The sequence below is a fragment of the Sus scrofa genome, chromosome 1 (genome assembly GCF_054392235.1).
Source record: "Sus scrofa isolate SSC_HxYL_T2T_F1_AM1 chromosome 1, Sscrofa_HxYL_maternal_Yorkshire_Landrace_v2.0, whole genome shotgun sequence".
Taxonomy (NCBI): domain Eukaryota; kingdom Metazoa; phylum Chordata; class Mammalia; order Artiodactyla; family Suidae; genus Sus; species Sus scrofa.
Window position 1 is genome coordinate 94,345,474 of NC_139383.1, and position 20,050 is coordinate 94,365,523.

Below are 20,050 nucleotides of genomic sequence, written 5' to 3' on the forward strand. Positions count from 1 at the left end.
GCTGGTTCCTGCCTAGCTGGCAGAATGTGGGGTGGTGGGGCCAGTGCACACAAGGCCTTTTCAGGCCCCATCCGCCTTCTCCCTCAAGTAGAGCACCTTTGGAGTTGGTTTCCAGCTCGAGCGATGCCCTGCAAAGCACCAGTGCACAGAGAGCAGGAAGCAGCCCAGAACCTCCTTGTTCCTATGGCGAGCAATGGGCTAGGGGAGAAACCAGAAAGCGCTGCTTTCCTGAGCAAACTCGCATTGGGGCTGAGCTTGGTTTCCCGAGGAGAGTTTCACTTTCGCGAAAGCAGCTGCCAGAAGCTAGTTTTGTGCCTTTTCTGAGATCGACCCTAGCTGGGTAGCTCCCTCGGTGGCAAAGTGTGGGGTGTTGTGTCCAGTGCACACAAGGCCTTTTCAGGCCCCATCCGCCTTCTCCCTGAAGTAGAGCACGTTTGGAGTTGCTTACCTGCTATATCGATCACCTGCAAACCACCAGTGTACACGGAGCAGCAGGAAGCCCAGACACTCCTTCTTCCTATGGCAAGCACTGGGTTAGGGGGGAAACCAGAAGGCGCTGCTTTCCTGAGCAAAGACGCATTGGGGCTGAGCTTGGATTGCCGAGGAGAGTTTCACTTTCACGAACACAGCTCCCAGAAGCTAGTTTTGTGCCTTTGGTGAGATGGGCCCTAGCTGGGTCCCTCCCTACCTGTAGAAAGGTGAGGTGGTGGGGCCCTTGCACACAAGGCATATTCTGGCCCCATCCGCCTCCTCCCTGAAGTAGAGCACGTTTGGAGTTGGTTTCCAGCTCTAGCAATGACCTGCAAAGCACCAGTGCACAGGGAACAGGAGGCAGCCCAGACCCTCCTTATTCCTATGGGGAGCAATGGGCTAGGGGAGAAACCAGTAATCGCTGCTTTCCTGAGCAAACACGCATTGGGGCTGAGCTTGGTTTCCCGAGGAGAGTTTCACTTTCACGAATGCAGCTCCCAGAAGCTAGTTTTGTGCCTTTTCTGAGATGGGCCCTAGCTGGGTCCCTCCCTAGCTGGGGAAAGTTGGGCTGGTGGGGCCCTTGCACACAAGGCCTTTTCAGGCCCCATCCGCCTTCTCCCTGAAGTAGAGCACGTTTGGAGTAGGTTTCCAGGTCCAGCGACCACCAGCAAAGCACCAGGGCACAGGGAGCAGGAGGCAGCCCAGACCCTCCTTGTTCCTATGGTGAGCAATGGGCTAGGGGAGAAACCAGAAAGCGCTGCTTTCCTGAGCAAAGACGCATTGGGGCTGAGCTTGGTTTCCCGAGGAGAGTTTCACTCTCGCAAATGAAGCTGCCCGAACCTAGTTTTGTGCCTTTTCTGAGATGGGCCCTAGCTGGGTCCCTCCCTAGCTGGCGGAATGTGGCTTGCTGGGGCCGGTGCACACAAGGCCTTTTCTGGCCCCATCCGCCTTCTCCGCAAAGGAGTGCACATTTGGAGTTGGTTTCCATCTCCAGAGACCACCAGCACAGCCCCAGTGCCAAGGGAGCAGTAGGCAGCACAGAACTTCCTTGGCCCTAAGGCAAGCAGAGACCTAGGGGAGAAACCGGAAAGCACTGCTTTCCTGAGCAAACACGCATTAGGGCTGAGCTTGGTTTCCCGAGGAGAGTTTCACTTTCGCGAATGCAGCTGCCAGAAGCTAGTTTTGTGCCTTTTCTGAGATGGTCCCTAGCTGGGTCCCGCCGTAGGTGGCCAAGGGTGGGGTGTTGGGGCCAGTGCACATAAGGCCTTTTCAGGCCCCATCCGCCTTCTCCCTGAAGTAGAGCACGTTTGGAGTTGGTTTCCAGCTATAGTGATGACCTGCAAACCACCAGTGTACACGGAGCAGCAGGAAGCCCTGACCCTCCTTGTTCCTATGGCAAGCACTGGGCTAGGGGGGAAACCAGAAAGCACTGCTTTCCTGAGCAAACACGCATTGGGGCTGAGCGTGGTTTCCCGAGGAGAGTTTCACTTTCGCGAAAGCAGCTGCCAGAAGCTAGTTTTGTGCCTTTTCTGAGATCGACACTAGCTGGGTCGCTCCCTCGGTGGCAAAGTGTGGGGTGTTGGGGCCAGTGCACACAAGGCCTTTTCAGGCCCCATCCGCCTTCTCCCTGAAGTAGAGCACGTTTGGAGTTGGTTACCTGCTATAGCGATGACCTGCAAACCACCAGTGTACACGGAGCAGCAGGAAGCCCAGACCCTCCTTCTTCATATGGCAAGCACTGGGCTAGGGGGGAAACCAGAAGGCGCTGCTTTCCTGAGCAAAGACGCATTGGGGCTGAGCTTGGTTTCCCGAGGAGAGTTTCACTTTCACGAACGCAGCTCCCAGAAGCTAGTTTTGTGCCTTTTGTGAGATGGGCCCTAGGTGGGTCCCTCCCTACCTGTAGAAAGGTGAGGTGGTGGGGCCTTTGCACACAAGGCATATTCTGGCCCCATCCGCCTCCTCCCTGAAGTAGAGCACGTTTGGAGTTGGATTCCAGCTCTAGCAATGACCTGCAAAGCACCAGTGCACAGGGAGCAGGAGGCAGCCCAGACCCTCCTTGTTCCTATGGCGAGCAATGGGCTAGGGGAGAAACCAGAAAGCGCTGCTTTCCTGAGCAAAGACGCATTGGGGCTGAGCTTGGTTTCCCGAGGAGAGTTTCACTTTCGCGAAAGCAGCTGCCAGAAGCTAGTTTTGTGCCTTTTCTGAGATGGGCCCTAGGTGGGTCCCTCCCTAGCTGGGGAAAGTTGGGCTGGTGGGGCCCTTGCACACAAGGCCTTTTCAGGCCCCATCCGCCTTCTCCCTGAAGTAGAGCACGTTCGGAGTAGGTTTCCAGGTCCAGCGACCACCAGCAAAGCACCAGTGCACAGGGAGCAGGAGGCAGCCCAGACCCTCCTTGTTCCTATGGCAAGCAGAGACCTAGGGGAGAAACCAGAAAGCGCTGCTTTCCTGAGCAAACACGCATTGGGGCTTAGCTTGGTTTCCCGAGGAGAGTTGCACTTTCGCGAATGCAGCTCCCAGAAGCTAGTTTTGTGCCTTTTCTGAGATGGGCCCTAGCTGGGTCCCTCCCTAGGGGGCAGAGGATGGGGTGTTGGGGCCAGTGCACACAAGGCCTTTTCAGGCCCCATCCGCCTTCTCCCTGAAGTAGAGCACGTTTGGAGTTGGTTTCCAGCTCTAGCAATGACCTGCAAACACCAGTGCACAGGGAGAAGGAGGCAGCCCAGATCCTCCTTGTTCCTATGGCGAGCAATGGGCTAGGGGAGAAATCAGAAAGCGCTGCTTTCCTGAGCAGACACGCATTGGGGCTGAGCTTGGTTTCCTGAGGAGAGTTTCACTTTCACGAACGCAGCTGCCAGAAGCTAGTTTTGTGCCTTTTGTGAGGTGGGCCCTAGCTGGGTCCCTCCCTACCTGTAGAAAGGTGAGGTGGTGGGGCCCTTGCACACAAGGCATATTCTGGCCCCATCCACCTCCTCCCTGAAGTAGAGCACGTTTGGAGTAGGTTTCCAGGTCCAGCGATCACCAGCAAAGCACCAGTGCACAGGGAGCAGGAGGCAGCCCAGACCATCCTTGTTCCTATGGCAAGCACAGACCTAGGGGAGAAACCAGAACGCGCTGCTTTCCTGAGCAAACACGCATTGGGGCTGCGCTTGGTTTCCCGAGGAGAGTTTCACTCTCGCGAAAGCAGCTCCCAGAAGGTAGTTTTGTGCCTTTTCTGAAATGTGCCCTAGCTGGGTTCCTGCCTAGCTGGCAGAATGTGGGGTGGTGGGGCCAGTGCACACAAGGCATATTCTGGCCCCATCCGCCTTCTCCCTGAAGTAGAGCACCTTTGGAGTTGGTTTCCAGCTCTAGCGAAGCCCTGCAAAGCACCAGTGCACAGAGAGCAGGAAGCAGCCCAGAACCTCCTTGTTCCTATGGCGAGCAATGGGCTAGGGGAGAAACCAGAAAGCGCTGCTTTCCTGAGCAAACTCGCATTGGGGCTGAGCTTGGTTTCCCGAGGAGAGTTTCACTTTCGCGAAAGCAGCTGCCAGAAGCTAGTTTTGTGCCTTTTCTGAGATGGGCCGTAGCTGAGTCCCTCCCTACCTGTAGAAAGGTGAGGTGGTGGGGCCCTTGCACACAAGGCATATTCTGGCCCCATCTGCCTCCTCCCTGAAGTAGAGCACGTTTGGAGTTGGTTTCCAGCTATAGCGATGACCTGCAAACCACCAGTGTACACGGAGAAGCAGGAAGCCCTGACCATCCTTGTTCCTATGGCGAGCAATGGGCTAGGGGGGAAACCAGAAAGCGCTGCTTTTCTGAGCAAAGACGCATTGGGGCTGAGCTTGGTTTCCCGAGGAGAGTTTCACTTTCGCGAATGCAGCTCCCAGAAACTAGTTTTGGGCATTTTGTGAGGTGGGCCCTAGCTGGGTCCCTCCCTATCTGTAGAAACATGAGGTGGTGGGGCCCTTGCACACAAGGCCTTTTCAGGCCCCATCCGCCTTCTCCCTGAAGTAGAGCACGTTTGGAGTAGGTTTCCAGGTCCAGCGACCACCAGCAAAGCACCAGTGTACAGGGAGCAGGAGGCAGCCCAGACCCTCCTTGTTCCTATGGCAAACAGAGACCTAGGGGAGAAACCAGAAAGCGCTGCTTTCCTGAGCAAACTCGCATTGGGGCTGAGCTTGGTTTCCCGAGGAGAGTCTCACTCTGGCAAATGAAGCTGCCAGAACCTAATTTTGTGCCTTTTCTGAGATGGGCCCTAGGTGGGTCCCTCCCTAGCTGGCGGAATATGGGGTGTTGGGGCCAGTGAACACAAGGCCTTTTCTGGCCCCATCCGCTTTCTCCGCAAAGGAGTGCACATTTGGAGTTGGTTTCCATCTCCAGAGACCAACAGCACAGCACCAGTGCCAAGGGAGCAGTAGGCAGCACAGAACTTCCTTGGCCCTAAGGCAAGCAGAGACCTAGGGGAGAAACCAGAAAGCGCTGCTTTCCTGAGCAAACACGCATTGGGGCTTAGCTTGGTTTCCCGAGGAGAGTTTCACTTTCGCGAATGCAGCTGCCAGAAGCTAGTTTTGTGCCTTTTCTGAGATGGTCCCTACCTGGGTCCCTCCCTAGGGGGCAGAGGATGGGGTGTTGGGGCCATTGCACACAAGGCCTTTTCAGGCCCCATCCGCCTTCTCCCTGAAGTAGAGCACGTTTGGAGTTGGTTTCCAGCTATAGCGATGACCTGCAAACCACCAGTGTATACGGAGCAGCAGGAAACCCTGACCCTCCTTGTTCCTATGGCAAGCACTGGACCTGGGGGGAAACCAGAAAGCACTGCTTTCCTGAGCAAAGACGCATTGGGGCTGAGCGTGGTTTCCCGAGGAGAGTTTCACTTTCGCGAATGCAGCTCCCAGAAGCTAGTTTTGTGCCTTTTCTGAGATGGGCCCTAGCTTGGACCCTCCCTACCTGTAGAAAGGTGAGGTGGTGGGGCCCTTGCACACAAGGCATGTTCTGGCCCCATCCGCCTCCTCCCTGAAGTAGAGCACGTTTGGAGTTGGTTTCCAGCTCTAGCAATGACCTGCAAAGCACCAGTGCACAGGGAGCAGGAGGCAGCCCAGACCCTCCTTGTTCCTATGGCGAGCAATGGGCTAGGGGAGAAACCAGAAAGCACTGCTTTCCTGAGCAAAGACGCATTGGGGCTGAGCGTGGTTTCCCGAGGAGAGTTTCACTTTCGCGAATGCAGCTCCCAGAAGCTAGTTTTGTGCCTTTTCTGAGATGGGCCCTAGGTGGTTCCCTCCATAGCTGGGGAAAGTTGGGCTGGTGGGGCCCTTGCACACAAGGCCTTTTCAGGCCCCATCCGCCTTCTCCCTGAAGTAGAGCACGTTTGGAGTAGGTTTCCAGGTCCAGCGACCACCAGCAAAGCACCAGTGCACAGGGAACAGGAGGCAGCCCAGACCCTCCTTGTTCCTATGGCAAGCAGAGACCTAGGGGAGAAACCAGAAAGCGCTGCTTTCCTGAGCAAAGACGCATTGGGGCTGAGCTTGGTTTCCCGAGGAGAGTTTCACTCTCGCAAATGAAGCTGCCCGAACCTAGTTTTGTGCCTTTTCTGAGATGGGCCCTAGGTGTGTCCCTCCCTAGCTGGCGGAATATGGGGTGTTGGGGCCAGTGCACACAAGGCCTTTTCTGGCCCCATCCGCCTTCTCCGCAAAGGAGTGCACATTTGGAGTTGGTTTCCATCTCCAGAGACCACCAGCACAGCACCAGTGCCAAGGGAGCAGTAGGCAGCACAGAACCTCCTTGGCCCTGAGGCAAGCAGAGACCTAGGGGAGAAACCAGAAAGCGCTGCTTTCCTGAGCAAACACGCATTGGGGCTTAGCTTGGTTTCCCGAGGAGAGTTGCACTTTCGCGAATGCAGCTCCCAGAAGCTAGTTTTGTGCCTTTTGTGAGGTGGGCCCTAGCTGGGTCCCTCCCTACCTGTAGAAAGATGAGGTGGTGGGGCCCTTGCACACAAGTCATATTCTGGCCCCATCCACCTCCTCCCTGAAGTAGAGCCCGTTTGGAGTAGGTCTCCAGGTCCAGCGACCACCAGCAAAGCACCAGTGCACAGGGAGCAGGAGGCAGCCCAGAACATCCTTGTTCCTATGGCAAGCACAGACCTAGGGGAGAAACCAGAACGCGCTGCTTTCCTGAGCAAACACGCATTGGGGCTGAGCTTGGTTTCCCGAGGAGAGTTTCACTCTCGCGAAAGCAGCTCCCAGAAGGTAGTTTTGTGCCTTTTCTGAAATTGGACCTAGCTGGGTTCCTGCCTAGCTGGCAGAATGTGGGGTGGTGGGGCTAGTGCACACAAGGCCTTTTCAGGCCCCATCCGCCTTCTCCCTGAAGTAGAGCACCTTTGGAGTTGGTTTCCAGCTCTAGCGATGCCATGCAAAGCACCAGTGCACAGAGAGCAAGAGGCAGCCCAGAACCTCCTTGTTCTTATGGCGAGCAATGGGCTAGGGGAGAAACCAGAAAGTGCTGCTTGCCTGAGCAAAGACGCATTGGGCCTGAGCTTGGTTTCCCGAGGAAAGTTTCACTCCCGCAAATGAAGCGGCCAGAAGCTAGTTTTGTGCCTTTTCTGAGATGGGCCCTACGTGGGTCCCTCCCTAGATGGCAGAATGTGGGGTGCTGGGGCCAGTGCTCAAAAGGCCTTTTCTGACCCCATCCGCCTTCTCCCTGAAGTAGAGCACCTTTGGAGTTGGTTTCCAGCTCTAGCAATGACCTGCAAACACCAGTGCACAGGGAGAAGGAGGCAGCCCAGACCCTCCTTGTTCCTATGGCGAGCAATTGGCTAGGGGAGAAATCAGAAAGCGCTGCTTTCCTGAGCAGACACGCATTGGGGCTGAGCTTGGTTTCCTGAGGAGAGTTTCACTTTCACGAACTCAGCTCCCAGAAGCTAGTTTTGTGCCTTTTGTGAGGTGGTCCCTAGCTGGGTCCCTCCCTACCTGTAGAAAGGTGAGGTGGTGGGGCCCTTGCACACAAGGCATATTCTGGCCCCATCCGCCTCCTCCCTGAAGTAGAGCACGTTTGGAGTAGGTTTCCAGGCCCAGCGACCACCAGCACAGCACCAGTGCACAGGGAGCAGGAGGCAGCCCAGACCCTCCTTGTTTCTATGGCAAGCAGAGACCTAGGGGAGAAACCAGAAAGCGCTGCTTTCCTGAGCAAAGACGCATTGGGGATGAGCTTGGTTTCCCGAGGAGAGTTTCACTCTCGCAAATGAAGCTGCCAGAACCTAGTTTTGTGCCTTTTCTGAGATGGGCCCTAGGTGGGTCCCTCCCTAGCTGGCGGAATATATGGTGTTGGGGCCAGGGCACACAAGGCCTTTTCAGGCCCTATCCGCCTTCTCCCTGAAGTAGAGCACGTTTGGAGTTGGTTTCCAGCTCTAGCAATGACCTGCAAACACCAGTGCACAGGGAGAAGGAGGCATCCCAGACCCTCCTTCTTCCTATGGCAAGCACTGGGCTAGGGGGGAAAACAGAAAGCGCTGCTTTCCTGAGCAAAGACGCATTGGGGCTGAGCTTGGTTTCCCGAGGAGAGTTTCACTTTCACGAACGCAGCTCCCAGAAGCTAGTTTTGTGCCTTTTGTGAGATGGGCCCTAGCTGGGTCCCTCCCTACCTGTAGAAAGGTGAGGTGGTGGGGCCCTTGCACACAAGGCATATTCTGGCCCCATCCGCCTCCTCCCTGAAGTAGAGCACGTTTGGAGTTGGTTTCCAGCTCTAGCAATGACCTGCAAAGCACCAGTGCACAGGGAGCAGGAGGCAGCCCAGACCCTCCTTGTTCCTATGGCGAGCAATGGGCTAGGGGAGAAACCAGAAAGCGCTGCTTTCCTGAGCAGACACGCATTGGGGCTGAGCTTGGTTTCCGAAGGAGAGTTTCACTTTCGCGAATGCAGCTCCCAGAAGCTAGTTTTGTGCCTTTTCTGAGATGGGCCCTAGGTGGGTCCCTCCCTAGCTGGGGAAAGTTGGGCTGGTGGGGCCCTTGCACACAAGGCCTTTTCAGGCCCCATCCGCCTTCTCCCTGAAGTAGAGCACCTTTGGAGTTGGTTTCCAGCTCTAGCGATGCCCTGCAAAGCACCAGTGCACAGAGAGCAGGAAGCAGCCCAGAACATCCTTGTTCCTATGGCGAGCAATGGGCTAGGGGAGAAACCAGAAAGCGCTGCTTTCCTGAGCAAACTCGCATTGGGGCTGAGCTTGGTTTCCCGAGGAGAGTTTCACTCTCGCGAAAGCAGCTCCCAGAAGGTAGTTTTGTGCCTTTTCTGAAATGGGCCCTAGCTGGGTTCCTGCCTAGCTGGCAGAATGTGGGGTGGTGGGGCCAGTGCACACAAGGCCTTTTCAGGCCCCATCCGCCTTCTCCCTGAAGTAGAGCACCTTTGGAGTTGGTTTCCAGCTCTAGCGATGCCCTGCAAAGCACCAGTGCACAGAGAGCAAGAGGCAACCCAGAACCTCCTTGTTCTTATGGCGAGCAATGGGCTAGGGGAGAAACCAGAAAGTGCTGCTTGCCTGAGCAAAGACGCATCGGGGCTGAGCTTGGTTTCCCGAGGAATGTTTCACTCTCGCAAATGAAGCGGCCAGAAGCTAGTTTTGTGCCTTTTCTGAGATGGGCCCTACGTGGGTCCCTCCCTAGATGGCAGAATGTGGGGTGCTGGGGCCAGTGCTCAAAAGGCCTTTTCTGACCCCATCCGCCTTCTCCCTGAAGTAGAGCACCTTTGGAGTTGGTTTCCAGCTCTAGCAATGACCTGCAAATACCAGTGCACAGGGAGAAGGAGGCAGCCCAGACCCTCCTTGTTCCTATGGCGAGCAATTGGCTAGGGGAGAAATCAGAAAGCGCTGCTTTCCTGAGCAGACACGCATTGGGGCTGAGCTTGGTTTCCTGAGGAGAGTTTCACTTTCACGAACTCAGCTCCCAGAAGCTAGTTTTGTGCCTTTTGTGAGGTGGGCCCTAGCTGGGTCCCTCCCTACCTGTAGAAAGGTGAGGTGGTGGGGCCCTTGCACACAAGGCATATTCTGGCCCCATCCGCCTCCTCCCTGAAGTAGAGCACGTTTGGAGTAGGTTTCCAGGCCCAGCGACCACCAGCACAGCACCAGTGCACAGGGAGCAGGAGGCAGCCCAGACCCTCCTTGTTTCTATGGCAAGCAGAGACCTAGGGGAGAAACCAGAAAGCGCTGCTTTCCTGAGCAAAGACGCATTGGGGCTGAGCTTGGTTTCCCGAGGAGAGTTTCACTGTCGCAAATGAAGCTGACAGAACCTAGTTTTGTGCCTTTTCTGAGATGGGCCCTAGGTGTGTCCCTCCCTAGCTGGCGGAATATGGGGTGTTGGGGCCAGGGCACACAAGGCCTTTTCAGGCCCTATCCGCCTTCTCCCTGAAGTAGAGCACGTTTGGAGTTGGTTTCCAGCTCTAGCAATGACCTGCAAACACCAGTGCACAGGGAGAAGGAAGCAGCCCAGACCGTCCTTGTTCCTATGGCGAGCAATGGGCTAGGGGAGAAATCAGAAAGCGCTGCTTTCCTGAGCAAAGACGCATTGGGGCTGAGCTTGGTTTCCTGAGGAGAGTTTCACTTTCACGAAGGCAGCTCCCAGAAACTAGTTTTGTGCCTTTTGTGAGGTGGGCCCTAGCTGGGTCCCTCCCTACCTGTAGAAAGATGAGGTGGTGGGGCCCTTGCACACAAGGCATATTCTGGCCCCATCCACCTCCTCCCTGAAGTAGAGCACGTTTGGAGTAGGTTTCCAGGTCCAGCGACCACCAGCAAAGCACCAGTGCACAGGGAGCAGGAGGCAGCCCAGACCATCCTTGTTCCTATGGCAAGCACAGACCTAGGGGAGAAACCAGAACGCGCTGCTTTCCTGAGCAAACACGCATTGGGGCTGAGCTTGGTTTCCCGAGGAGAGTTTCACTCTCGCGAAAGCAGCTCCCAGAAGGTAGTTTTGTGCCTTTTCTGAAATGGGCCCTAGCTGGGTTCCTGCCTAGCTGGCAGAATGTGGGGTGGTGGGGCCAGTGCAAACAAGGCCTTTTCAGGCCCCATCCGCCTTCTCCCTGAAGTAGAGCACCTTTGGAGTTGGTTTCCAGCTCTAGCGATGCCCTGCAAAGCACCAGTGCACAGAGAGCAGGAAGCAGCCCAGAACCTCCTTGTTCCTATGGCGAGCAATGGGCTAGGGGAGAAACAAGAAAGCGCTGCTTTCCTGAGCAAACTCGCATTGGGGCTGAGCTTGGTTTCCCGAGGAGAGTTTCACTTTCGCGAAAGCAGCTGCCAGAAGCTAGTTTTGTGCCTTTTCTGAGATGGGCCCTAGCTGGGTCGCTCCCTCGGTGGCAAAGTGTGGGGTGTTGGGTCCAGTGCACACAAGGCCTTTTCAGGCCCCATCCGCCTTCTCCCTGAAGTAGAGCACGTTTGGAGTTGGTTACCTGCTATAGCGATGACCTGCAAACCACCAGTGTACACGGAGCAGCAGGAAGCCCAGACACTCCTTCTTCCTATGGCAAGCACTGGGCTAGGGGGGAAACCAGAAAGCGCTGCTTTCCTGAGCAAAGACGCATTGGGCCTGAGCTTGGTTTCCCAAGGAGAGTTTCACTTTTACGAACGCAGCTCCCAGAAGCTAGTTTTGTGCCTTTTGTGAGATGGGCCCTAGCTGGGTCCCTCCCTACCTGTAGAAAGGTGAGGTGGTGGGGCCCTTGCACACAAGGCATATTCTGGCCCAATCCGCCTCCTCCCTGAAGTAGAGCACGTTTGGAGTTGGTTTCCAGCTCTAGCAATGACCTGCAAAGCACCAGTGCACAGGGAGCAGGAGGCAGCCGAGACCCTCCTTGTTCCTATGGCGAGCAATGGGCTAGGGGAGAAACCAGAAAGCACTGCTTTCCTGAGCAAAGTCGCATTGGGGCTGAGCTTGGTTTCCCGAGGAGAGTTGCACCTTCGCGAATGCAGCTCCCAGAAGCTAGTTTTGTGCCTTTTCTGAGATGGGACCTAGGTGGGTCCCTCCCTAGCTGGCGAAAGTTGGGCTGGTGGGGCCCTTGCACACAAGGCCTTTTCAGGCCCCATCCGCCTTCTCCCTGAAGTAGAGCACGTTTGGAGTAGGTTTCCATGTCCAGCGACCACCAGCAAAGCACCAGTGCACAGGGAGCAGGAGGCAGCCCAGACCCTCCTTGTTTCTATGGCAAGCAGAGACCTAGGGGAGAAACCAGAAAGCGCTGCTTTCGTGAGCAAAGACGCATTGGGGCTGAGCTTGGTTTCCCGAGGAGAGTTTCACTCTCGCAAATGAAGCTGCCAGAACCTAGTTTTGTGCCTTTTCTGAGATGGGCCCTAGGTGTGTCCCTCCCTAGCTGGCGGAATATGGGGTGTTGGGGCCAGGGCACACAAGGCCTTTTCAGGCCCTATCCGCCTTCTCCCTGAAGCAGAGCACGTTTGGAGTTGGTTTCCAGCTCTAGCAATGACCTGCAAACACCAGTGCACAGGGAGAAGGAGGCAGCCCAGACCCTCCTTGTTCCTATGGCGAGCAATGGGCTAGGGGAGAAATTAGAAAGCGCTGCTTTCCTGAGCAAAGACGCATTGGGACTGAGCTTGGTTTCCTGAGGAGAGTTTCACTTTCACGAAGGCAGCTCCCAGAAGCTAGTTTTGTGCCTTTTGTGAGGTGGGCCCTAGCTGGGTCCCTCCCTACCTGTAGAAAGATGAGGTGGTGGGGCCCTTGCACACAAGGCATATTCTGGCCCCATCCACCTCCTCCCTGAAGTAGAGCACGTTTGGAGTAGGTTTCCAGGTCCAGCGACCACCAGCAAAGCACCAGTGCACAGGGAGCAGGAGGCAGCCCAGACCATCCTTGTTCCTATGGCAAGCACAGACCTAGGGGAGAAACCAGAACGCGCTGCTTTCCTGAGCAAACACGCATTGGGGCTGAGCTTGGTTTCCCGAGGAGAGTTTCACTCTCGCGAAAGCAGCTCCCAGAAGGTAGTTTTGTGCCTTTTGTGAGGTGGGCCCTAGCTGGGTCCCTCCCTAGGGGGCAGAGGATGGGGTGTTGGGGCCAGTCCACACAAGGCATATTCTGTCCCCATCCACCTCCTCCCTGAAGTAGAGCACGTTTGGAGTAGGTTTCCAGGTCCAGCGACCACCAGCAAAGCACCAGTGCACAGGGAGCAGGAGGCAGCCCAGACCATCCTTGTTCCTATGGCAAGCACAGACCTAGGGGAGAAACCAGAACTCGCTGCTTTCCTGAGCAAACACGCATTGGGGCTGAGCTTGGTTTCCCGAGGAGAGTTTCACTCTCGCGAAAGCAGCTCCCAGAAGGTAGTTTTGTGCCTTTTCTGAAATGGGCCCTAGCTGGGTTCCTGCCTAGCTGGCAGAATGTGGGGTGGTGGGGCCAGTGCACACAAGGCCTTTTCAGGCCCCATCCGCCTTCTCCCTGAAGTAGAGCACCTTTGGAGTTGGTTTCCAGCTCTAGCGATGCCATGCAAACACCAGTGCACAGAGAGCAAGAGGCAGCCCAGAACCTCCTTGTTCTTATGGCGAGCAATGGGCTAGGGGAGAAACCAGAAAGTGCTGCTTGCCTGAGCAAAGACGCATTGGGCCTGAGCTTGGTTTCCCGAGGAAAGTTTCACTCTCGCAAATGAAGCGGCCAGAAGCTAGTTTTGTGCCTTTTCTGAGATGGGCTCTACGTGGGTCCCTCCCTAGATGGCAGAATGTGGGGTGCTGGGGCCAGTGCTCAAAAGGCCTTTTCTGACCCCATCCGCCTTCTCCCTGAAGTAGAGCACCTTTGGAGTTGGTTTCCAGCTCTAGCAATGACCTGCAAACACCAGTGCACAGGGAGAAGGAGGCAGCCCAGACCCTCCTTGTTCCTATGGCGAGCAATGGGCTAGGGGAGAAATCAGAAAGCGCTGCTTTCCTGAGCAGACACGCATTGGGGCTGAGCTTGGTTTCCTGAGGAGAGTTTCACTTTCACGAACTCAGCTCCCAGAAGCTAGTTTTTTGCCTTTTGTGAGGTGGGCCCTAGCTGGGTCCCTCCCTACCTGTAGAAAGGTGAGGTGTTGGGGCCCTTACACACAAGGCATATTCTGGCCCCTTCCGCCTCCTCCCTGAAGTAGAGCACGTTTGGAGTAGGTTTCCAGGCCCAGCGACCACCAGCACAGCACCAGTGCACAGGGAGCAGGAGGCAGCCCAGACCCTCCTTGTTTCTATGGCAAGCAGAGACCTAGGGGAGAAACCAGAAAGCGCTGCTTTCCTGAGCAAAGACGCATTTGGGCTGAGCTTGGTTTCCCGAGGCGAGTTTCACTGTCGCAAATGAAGCTGACAGAACCTAGTTTTGTGCCTTTTCTGAGATGGGCCCTAGGTGTGTCCCTCCCTAGCTGGCGGAATATGGGGTGTTGGGGCCAGGGCACACAAGGCCTTTTCAGGCCCTATCCGCCTTCTCCCTGAAGTAGAGCACGTTTGGAGTTGGTTTCCAGCTCTAGCAATGACCTGCAAACACCAGTGCACAGGGAGAAGGAGGCAGCCCAAACCCTCCTTGTTCCTATGGCGAGCAATGGGCTAGGGGAGAAATCAGAAAGCGCTGCTTTCCTGAGCAAAGACGCATTGGGGCTGAGCTTGGTTTCCTGAGGAGAGTTTCACTTTCACGAATGCAGCTCCCAGAAACTAGTTTTGTGCCTTTTGTGAGGTGGGCCCTAGCTGGGTCCCTCCCTACCTGTAGAAAGATGAGGTGGTGGGGCCCTTGCACACAAGGCATATTCTGGCCCCATCCACCTCCTCCCTGAAGTAGAGCACGTTTGGAGTAGGTTTCCAGGCCCAGCGACCACCAGCACAGCACCAGTGCACAGGGAGCAGGAGGCAGTCCAGACCATCCTTGTTCCTATGGCAAGCACAGACCTAGGGGAGAAACCAGAACGCGCTGCTTTCCTGAGCAAACACGCATTGGGACTGAGCTTGGTTTCCCGAGGAGAGTTTCACTCTCGTGAAAGCAGCTCCCAGAAGGTAGTTTTGTGCCTTTTCTGAAATGGGCCCTAGCTGGGTTCCTGCCTAGCTGGCAGAATGTGGGGTGGTGGGGCCAGTGCACACAAGGCCTTTTCAGGCCCCATCCGCCTTCTCCCTGAAGTAGAGCACCTTTGGAGTTGGTTTCCAGCTCTAGCGATGCCCTGCAAAGCACCAGTGCACAGAGAGCAGGAAGCAGCCCAGAACCTCCTTGTTCCTATGGCGAGCAATGGGCTAGGGGAGAAACCAGAAAGCGCTGCTTTCCTGAGCAAACTCGCATTGGGGCTGAGCTTGGTTTCCCGAGGAGAGTTTCACTTTTGCGAAAGCAGCTGCCAGAAGCTAGTTTTGTGCCTTTTCTGAGATGGGCCCTAGCTGGGTCCCTCCCTCGGTGGCAAAGTGTGGGGTGTTGGGTCCAGTGCACACAAGGCCTTTTCAGGCCCCATCCGCCTTCTCCCTGAAGTAGAGCACGTTTGGAGTTGGTTACCTGCTATAGCGATGACCTGCAAACCACCAGTGTACACGGAGCAGCAGGAAGCCCAGACACTCCTTCTTCCTATGGCAAGCACTGGGCTAGGGGGGAAACCAGAAAGCGCTGCTTTCCTGAGCAAAGACGCATTGGGGCTGAGCGTGGTTTCCCGAGGAGAGTTTCACTTTCACGAACGCAGCTCCCAGAAGCTAGTTTTGTGCCTTTTGTGAGATGGGCCCTAACTGGGTCCCTCCCTACCTGTAGAAAGGTGAGGTGGTGGGGCCCTTGCACACAAGGCATATTCTGGCCCCATCCGCCTCCTCCCTGAAGTAGAGCACGTTTGGAGTTGGTTTCCAGCTCTAGCAATGACCTGCAAAGCACCAGTGCACAGGGAGCAGGAGGCAGCCCAGACCCTCCTTTTTCCTATGGCGAGCAATGGGATAGGGGATAAACCAGAAAGCGCTGCTTTCCTGAGCAAAGACGCATTGGGGCTGAGCTTGGTTTCCCGAGGAGAGATTCACTTTCGCGAATGCAGCTCCCAGAAGCTAGTTTTGTGCCTTTTCTGAGATGGGCCCTAGGTGGGTCCCTCCCTAGCTGGGGAAAGTTGGGCTGGTGGGGCCCTTGCACACAAGGCCTTTTCAGGCCCCATCCGCCTTCTCCCTGAAGTAGAGCACGTTTGGAGTAGGTTTCCATGTCCAGCGACCACCAGCAAAGCACCAGTGCACAGGGAGCAGGAGGCAGCCCAGACCCTCCTTGTTTCTATGGCAAGCAGAGACCTAGGGGAGAAACCAGAAAGCGCTGCTTTCCTGAGCAAACACGCATTGGGGCTGAGCTTGGTTTCCCGAGGAGAGTTTCACTCTCGCAAATGAAGCTGCCCGAACCTAGTTTTGTGCCTTTTCTGAGATGGGCCCTAGGTGTGTCCCTCCCTAGCTGGCGGAATATGGGGTGTTGGGGCCAGGGCACACAAGGCCTTTTCAGGCCCTATCCGCCTTCTCCCTGAAGTAGAGCACGTTTGGAGTTGGTTTCCAGCTCTAGCAATGACCTCCAAACACCAGTGCACAGGGAGAAGGAGGCAGCCCAGACCCTCCTTGTTCCTATGGCGAGCAATGGGCTAGGGGAGAAATTAGAAAGCGCTGCTTTCCTGAGCAAACACGCATTGGGGCTGAGCTTGGTTTCCCGAGGAAAGTTTCACTCTCGCAAATGAAGCGGCCAGAAGCTAGTTTTGTGCCTTTTCTGAGATGGGCTCTACGTGGGTCCCTCCCTAGATGGCAGAATGTGGGGTGCTGGGGCCAGTGCTCAAAAGGCCTTTTCTGACCCCATCCGCCTTCTCCCTGAAGTAGAGCACCTTTGGAGTTGGTTTCCAGCTCTAGCAATGACCTGCAAACACCAGTGCACAGGGAGAAGGAGGCAGCCCAGACCCTCCTTGTTCCTATGGCGAGCAATGGGCTAGGGGAGAAATCAGAAAGCGCTGCTTTCCTGAGCAGACACGCATTGGGGCTGAGCTTGGTTTCCTGAGGAGAGTTTCACTTTCACGAACTCAGCTCCCAGAAGCTAGTTTTTTGCCTTTTGTGAGGTGGGCCCTAGCTGGGTCCCTCCCTACCTGTAGAAAGGTGAGGTGGTGGGGCCCTTACACACAAGGCATATTCTGGCCCCTTCCGCCTCCTCCCTGAAGTAGAGCACGTTTGGAGTAGGTTTCCAGGCCCAGCGACCACCAGCACAGCACCAGTGCACAGGGAGCAGGAGGCAGCCCAGACCCTCCTTGTTTCTATGGCAAGCAGAGACCTAGGGGAGAAACCAGAAAGCGCTGCTTTCCTGAGCAAAGACGCATTTGGGCTGAGCTTGGTTTCCCGAGGCGAGTTTCACTGTCGCAAATGAAGCTGACAGAACCTAGTTTTGTGCCTTTTCTGAGATGGGCCCTAGGTGTGTCCCTCCCTAGCTGGCGGAATATGGGGTGTTGGGGCCAGGGCACACAAGGCCTTTTCAGGCCCTATCCGCCTTCTCCCTGAAGTAGAGCACGTTTGGAGTTGGTTTCCAGCTCTAGCAATGACCTGCAAACACCAGTGCACAGGGAGAAGGAGGCAGCCCAGACCCTCCTTGTTCCTATGGCGAGCAATGGGCTAGGGGAGAAATCAGAAAGCGCTGCTTTCCTGAGCAAAGACGCATTGGGGCTGAGCTTGGTTTCCTGAGGAGAGTTTCACTTTCACGAATGCAGCTCCCAGAAACTAGTTTTGTGCCTTTTGTGAGGTGGGCCCTAGCTGGGTCCCTCCCTACCTGTAGAAAGATGAGGTGGTGGGGCCCTTGCACACAAGGCATATTCTGGCCCCATCCACCTCCTCCCTGAAGTAGAGCACGTTTGGAGTAGGTTTCCAGGCCCAGCGACCACCAGCACAGCACCAGTGCACAGGGAGCAGGAGGCAGTCCAGACCATCCTTGTTCCTATGGCAAGCACAGACCTAGGGGAGAAACCAGAACGCGCTGCTTTCCTGAGCAAACACGCATTGGGGCTGAGCTTGGTTTCCCGAGGAGAGTTTCACTCTCGCGAAAGCAGCTCCCAGAAGGTAGTTTTGTGCCTTTTCTGAAATGGGCCCTAGCTGGGTTCCTGCCTAGCTGGCAGAATGTGGGGTGGTGGGGCCAGTGCACACAAGGCCTTTTCAGGCCCCATCCGCCTTCTCCCTGACGTAGAGCACCTTTGGAGTTGGTTTCCAGCTCTAGCGATGCCCTGCAAAGCACCAGTGCACAGAGAGCAGGAAGCAGCCCAGAACCTCCTTGTTCCTATGGCGAGCAATGGGCTAGGGGAGAAACCAGAAAGCGCTGCTTTCCTGAGCAAACTCGCATTGGGGCTGAGCTTGGTTTCCCGAGGAGAGTTTCACTTTCGCGAAAGCAGCTGCCAGAAGCTAGTTTTGTGCCTTTTCTGAGATGGGCCCTAGCTGGGTCCCTCCCTCGGTGGCAAAGTGTGGGGTGTTGGGTCCAGTGCACACAAGGCCTTTTCAGGCCCCATCCGCCTTCTCCCTGAAGTAGAGCACGTTTGGAGTTGGTTACCTGCTATAGCGATGACCTGCAAACCACCAGTGTACACGGAGCAGCAGGAAGCCCAGACACTCCTTCTTCCTATGGCAAGCACTGGGCTAGGGGGGAAACCAGAAAGCGCTGCTTTCCTGAGCAAAGACGCATTGGGGCTGAGCGTGGTTTCCCGAGGAGAGTTTCACTTTCACGAACGCAGCTCCCAGAAGCTAGTTTTGTGCCTTTTGTGAGATGGGCCCTAACTGGGTCCCTCCCTACCTGTAGAAAGGTGAGGTGGTGGGGCCCTTGCACACAAGGCATATTCTGGCCCCATCCGCCTCCTCCCTGAAGTACAGCACGTTTGGAGTTGGTTTCCAGCTCTAGCAATGACCTGCAAAGCACCAGTGCACAGGGAGCAGGAGGCAGCCCAGACCCTCCTTTTTCCTATGGCGAGCAATGGGATAGGGGATAAACCAGAAAGCGCTGCTTTCCTGAGCAAAGACGCATTGGGGCTGAGCTTGGTTTCCCGAGGAGAGATTCACTTTCGCGAATGCAGCTCCCAGAAGCTAGTTTTGTGCCTTTTCTGAGATGGGCCCTAGGTGGGTCCCTCCCTAGCTGGGGAAAGTTGGGCTGGTGGGGCCCTTGCACACAAGGCCTTTTCAGGCCCCATCCGCCTTCTCCCTGAAGTAGAGCACGTTTGGAGTAGGTTTCCATGTCCAGCGACCACCAGCAAAGCACCAGTGCACAGGGAGCAGGAGGCAGCCCAGACCCTCCTTGTTTCTATGGCAAGCAGAGACCTAGGGGAGAAACCAGAAAGCGCTGCTTTCCTGAGCAAACACGCATTGGGGCTGAGCTTGGTTTCCCGAGGAGAGTTTCACTCTCGCAAATGAAGCTGCCCGAACCTAGTTTTGTGCCTTTTCTGAGATGGGCCCTAGGTGTGTCCCTCCCTAGCTGGCGGAATATGGGGTGTTGGGGCCAGGGCACACAAGGCCTTTTCAGGCCCTATCCGCCTTCTCCCTGAAGTAGAGCACGTTTGGAGTTGGTTTCCAGCTCTAGCAATGACCTCCAAACACCAGTGCACAGGGAGAAGGAGGCAGCCCAGACCCTCCTTGTTCCTATGGCGAGCAATGGGCTAGGGGAGAAATTAGAAAGCGCTGCTTTCCTGAGCAAAGACGCATTGGGGCTGAGCTTGGTTTCCTGAGGAGAGTTTCACTTTCACGAAGGCAGCTCCCAGAAGCTAGTTTTGTGCCTTTTGTGAGGTGGGCCCTAGCTGGGTCCCTCCCTACCTGTAGAAAGATGAGGTGGTGGGGCCCTTGCACACAAGGCATATTCTGGCCCCATCCACCTCCTCCCTGAAGTAGAGCACGTTTGGAGTAGGTTTCCATGTCCAGCGACCACCAGCAAAGCACCAGTGCACAGGGAGCAGGAGGCAGCCCAGACCCTCCTTGTTCCTATGGCAAGCACAGACCTAGGGGAGAAACCAGAACGCGCTGCTTTCCTGAGCAAACACGCATTGGGGCTGAGGTTGGTTTCCCGAGGAGAGTTTCACTCTCGCGAAAGCAGCTCCCAGAAGGTAGTTTTGTGCCTTTTCTGAAATGGGCCCTAGCTGGGTTCCTGCCTAGCTGGCAGAATGTGGGGTGGTGGGGCCAGTGCACACAAGGCCTTTTCAGGCCCCATCCGCCTTCTCCCTGAAGTAGAGCACCTTTTGATTTGGTTTCCAGCTCTAGCGATGACCTGCAAACCACCAGTGCACAGGGAGCAGGAGGAAGCCCAGGCCCTCCTTGTTACAATGGCGAGAAATGGGCTAGGGGAGAAACCAGAAAGCGCTGCATGCCTGAGCAAAGACGCATTGGGGCTGAGCTTGGTTTCCCGAGGAGAGTTGCACTTTCGCGAATGCAGCTCCCAGAAGCTAGTTTTGTGCCTTTTCTGAGATGGGCCATAGCTGGGTCCCTCCCTAGCTGGCGAAAGTTGGGCTGGTGGGGCCCTTGCACATAAGGCCTTTTCAGGCCCCATCCGCCTTCTCCCTGAAGTAGAGCACGTTTGGAGTAGGTTTCCAGGTCCAGCGACCACCAGCAAAGCACCAGTGCACAGGGAGCAGGAGGCAGCCCAGACCCTCCTTGGCCCTAAGGCAAGCAGAGACCTAGGGGAGAAACCAGAAAGCGCTGCTTTCCTGAGCAAAGA